The following is a 5,084-nucleotide window of genomic DNA, read 5'->3' on the forward strand; positions in this document are numbered from 1 at the left end:
CATTGAACACCTTCAAGAGTAAATTGGATGCTTATCTTGCTGGGATCCTATGACCCCAGCTGACTTCCTGCCCTTTGGGCAGGGGTCTGGGCTCGATGATCTCCCGAGGTCCTTTCCAGCCCTAATGTCTATGAAATCAATGAAATCTATGAAAATTAGGCTGGATCAAATGCATGTGTAGACATGCCCACTGGAGCTGAAGGCCCATGGAGGAGAGAGTGGCTGGACTGGACAACTGGGCTTAATGCCCAAAGATTGGTAACATATGTAAGGCTTGGGCATGGCTAAAAGGGGAGATGATGAGGTTATGGGACCCCAGCAATGAGCAGTAACATCTGTGTCCGTGAGTAGGAAATCTCATTTGGGGAGCCCTGGTAAAGGCATAATTACATCAAGGCATGGCAGGTGAGTTGAAAGAGAGATTGGCCAAAGAAAGTAAGGGCGACAAGGGCTGAGGGGCATCACGGTGACCCCTGAGGCAGAACCATGATACAGTAGGGAGCAAGTAGGAGTGAAATGGAGAAGATGACCTGATTAGCCAAGTTCTGTTTTACTAAGGCATTTAGCCCCTTCTGTGTGGCCTCTATATTTGCTTTCACTTAAAATTATTGGAAAGTTTTTAACTTGAAGATTAAAAGGATGTAAGATGCAAAACAATCTCTTCCTAGTTTTTTATACCAACCTAATCTCAGAATTAAAACACTCTCTGTAGTTTAAAATGAAAGCTAATGGAAAAGCTGCTCAGAAGTGTTTAAATAGCTTGAAAATCTGGCTGTGATTAATGTTGTTAGGAAGGCAAAAGGTATGCCAGAAGGGTTTGCAGCAAAGCCAAAACCAGAAGTACCTTTCAAGATCGATCAGAAATTGAAACTGTTCCTGTGCCAAAATTAAAGCCAGTTCAAGTACATGTTACTCCACAGACATTTTAATGAACCTGCTTAAAAGTGACAGAATGGAGATAGTTTTGGCATGGAACAACAATACTGAGAAACCTGAAGTTGTTTGCCTGAAGCTGTTTGCTTATTGCAAAGTTCAGCAGTAGATGAAACTAGACAAGCAACTGAGGTAACGTTAATTAAGTTTTACATACACTCTGAAGGAGGAAATATCTTAGTAAAATGTATGAGGAAAAAACAGGCTATTCAAAAAATCTTTTAAAATATACTATGGGAGATTTATTGACAGCCTTTTGAAAGGCAAGTCGGCTAGTCTCCTCAGAATTTCTTCAAGTTTTTTTTCTAGTCTACAAGTCACAAGTGGATATTCTAATCAAGCCCCCTGTATGTCATGGAGTTCAGATTTTCCAGTACTTACCAATCTTTTTTCAACACTTCCCCTCACTCCCTTTATGTTTTCAATACAGCACTTGGGATTGGCGCACAGCAACAGCTTTCCAAGTGTTTCTGGAGAGCTGTGTTGTGCCAAAGCCAGTTATGATTTTATAGTCCATGTGCCTGTTCAGTAGTACTATGACATTCCCCACTTCAGTCTTTTCTGTTCCCTGAAGAGCAAACATTTTCATACTAGTGCTGGAATTTGAAACACAACTTACTCAGACATGCCAGAAGCAAAAATTATAGCTATTAATTAGTGATCTGTTGAGCAGCCCACTCCTAGTAAGAAGGGTGTTTCTGAAGACAAGACTAAGGAAGGAAATTAATCTGCTAACCGGGGAGTAGAATTTTTTTTTTCCATTTGGCCAGATTACAAAGACCTCCATCCTGACAGGTGGTGAGTCTCTTCAAATGTCACTGCCACTCAAACTCAAGCTGACAAGGTTAGAATAGATCCTCTTGAGTTCTTTCCCGGTTCTGACATTCACTGTAACTGCTTGGTAGACATCTATTAATGTCTTGTTACCAACTTCAGTGGACACAGAGTGAGTGTCAAAACTGGGATAAAATTCAGGAGAATCCATTCTGAGATACTGTAATTAATATCACTTTGTACACAGGCCAATAGATTATAATAAGTATCTAGTTTAAAAAGTAGATTTAATTCATTAGACTTTCATACTGCTAGCAACTGAAATGACATCACCAGTTTTAGGTCTCTGCGGCTACCTACTGTTCCCCCCATTTATGGGCAAGATGCAGTCCTTGTGGTCTCCATATGCACCAGGTTTTCTTTTCACTTCCAGTTTCTCTACTTGGCTTGCCTGTCATGTGTAGATGATAACTCTGTGGGTAACTCCCTGGGGGAGAGAGTCATGCTGATGGGGTTTAAAACCTCTCACAACTGAGACTCCTCAGGGCCTCTTGGGGTGTGTTCCCACTAGTAAGAACATGTGTTTCCCTGGGTATGAATAGCAGTGGCACATATTTGTATCACTGCTACTTGTCCCTGGGGAACACCCCTGCACATGTGCTCTGGCATGCAGCAAGTTACCCAGGGGTGGGATAGAGAAGGCTGGGCCCAGCACCTGGGCTGGACCCAAAAACCTTACCTGGGGCTCGGGGGCCTCCCAGAGTTGTAGCATTGAAAATCTGGGCACACAAAGCCTAGCAGGCAGCTGGAGCATGGCTCTGGCTGGCCAGGCTTCAGTTTCAGGTGATACACACTGCCACCATCTGCACCATGCCACATTTTTCTGGCATGTTTTTTTTTTAAACCAGGAGATCCCGGTGTCAAAAGAAACAACTGTGTTGCAAATTAGCTGTGTTGAATGTGCAGTAGGACACACACAGTTTGTGGTGCTGCAGACAGGTTTACAGTGCCACAAACCACATGTGAGTGCTCATAGGGATGTGCCTTTGGGATGCGGTCTTCCACAGCTTCTTAATGGCAAGCCAGATCATTGCAATTTCATCTTGGGTTAATACCCATCTTCACAAGATTCACTCCTGTCAGTCACATGCCTTTAGTCCGTGATGATTCCTTCCCAGAACCAGCCTTTTCCTAAGCTTTTCTTTAATCCTTTAATAAACCCTGGCTAGCCTCAGATTTCCTTCTGGCCTGCTTAGGCCTAGTCCAGTATCTCTTTGCCCTGACCTTTCCCAAAGCCTATTTATGGTGCCAGCTTTCTTGGCCTGGATTTCTCCTGTAAAAAATCTGTTCTCCTCTCCTGCCAGATCTGTTCTCCTCTGCCCCTTTCTGCCAAAACTCTTCCTTTATATCACTGTAAGTGCAGGGCTTCTCTGTTTACCTGACTTTATTTTGGCCGCTCTTAAAAGGCTGTTTGTCCCTTCTTCCTTGTAATGGGGAGACCAAAGGGAGCTCTGCTACTGTCCCCAGTTTCAATCTGATATAATGATCTAAAATTTTATAAAATAGCAATAATTAAACTTTTTATTTAATTTACTATTTTATTAAAATATTCCCTAGCAGTGCTGGACACTGACATGTGAGAGTTTTGTACAAAACATAATAATGAGGAAGAGTAACTGGTTAAACCTCATTGTCCAATCTACGTATAGAAGTAAATGACAAAGACTCTTATGTTCACAAACCCAAGCTGATATCAATAACACAGTTGAACCTTTTTAATAGGACTTATCTTGAAGATATGCCTCAGAAACCTGTGTTTGAATCTGGATAAGTTGGAGTTAAATTACAGGCATATTCTTGAACAATAAGAAATTATAATAATTGATCTGTGAGGTAATTCAAGCAAGGATGAACATCATAGGGATGATAGCATTTGGAGCAGGTGTTCAGCAGCTGAGCCAAATATAGCATGTTTGGTCAGAATGCAAGAATCTGTTCAGTTAGTTCCGTGTGCTAGGAACGCGTAACAATAAATATAGGGAGACACTCTCCATGGGAGATCCTACACAGTTGGCTTTGTGTAGCAGGCAAAAATGTCACATGTATCAGGAAGAGTCAGAATCAATTATAACATGGGAAATGCAGGGTCAGCTTGCAGTCTGTGGCTGCGGGCAGCATAAAAAAAGAAAACACAGTAACTAAATAAAGCACAGAGTACCACAGAAACGGAATATCTCAAAATAGACTGCGTAACAGTGTAGCAATACATAACATTCAAATAATAGAATCATAGACAGGGTTGGAAGAGACCTCAGGAGGTCATCCAGTCCATAAAATAAGCAATAAGTTACAAAGTTATTCCAGAAAAATGAGTAATAACTTTGTAGGTTGTTCTAATCATGCCATTAATTGAACATGCAGCCAAATGCTCCCCTGTGGCTGGGAGCTCCATCAACTGAGAGGCTCCCAGCCATGGGGATGCACCACCTGCTGCCAGTCCTACAGCTGATAGGGCTTGCAGTAGTGGCATCATTCTTGGTGCTGACCCCACTGTAAGCCTCATCAGCTGTGGGGCTTGCAGCAAGGAAAATACTGCTGCCACTATGAGTCCCATGCCTCATGAGATTCACAGAGTGGGCAGCATCATTGGCTGCAGGCCTCACGATGGGGAAAACATTGCAGCAGTAATTGCAACAACAATGAATGTTGTTTAAAATTTTCATTTTGTAGTTAATTGTTCTCCTTGCTGCAAGCCCCACAGCCCATGTCAGCTATGAGGTTCACAGCAGGGCAGTATGTGGAGGCTTGCCCTCACTATGAGCCCCATCAGCTGTGGGCCTTGCAGTTGCAGGAGCTAGTGCAGGGGGAACCTGGGCTACCAGGCTCCCCCTGCACTGATGATAAAGGCACAATGGGATCTAATGAGTGATCCCATAGTTGTGCCTCCTGAGAATCTTTCCAACCCTAATTTTCTATTTTTATATCCCATTGCACCTTTACTTACATGTGGAGAGGGACCCTAAGTATCTTGTTTTTAAGGCATGCTGAGCAACCATCATGTCCTATTGAATTCTCTGAGAGCTGCAACTGTTCAACAATTTTGAAAAATTAGGCCAGCTAGCCATAGATTCATAGATTCATAGATGCTAGGGTCGGAAGGGACCTCAATAGATCATCGAGTCCGACCCCCTGCATAAGCAGGAAAGAGTGCTGGATAATCCATTGAGGTCCCTTCCGACCCTAGCATCTATGAATCTATGAATCTATGAATCTAGCCTTTGCTTGAAGACCCCCAGGGTAGGGGAGAGCACCACCTCCCTTGGGAGCCTGTTCCAGACCTTGGCCACTCGAACTGTGAAGAAGTTCCTCCTAATATC

This window comes from Crocodylus porosus, unplaced genomic scaffold, assembly GCF_001723895.1.
Source record: "Crocodylus porosus isolate Cpor-Errol unplaced genomic scaffold, CroPor_comp1, whole genome shotgun sequence".
NCBI lineage: Eukaryota > Metazoa > Chordata > Crocodylia > Crocodylidae > Crocodylus > Crocodylus porosus.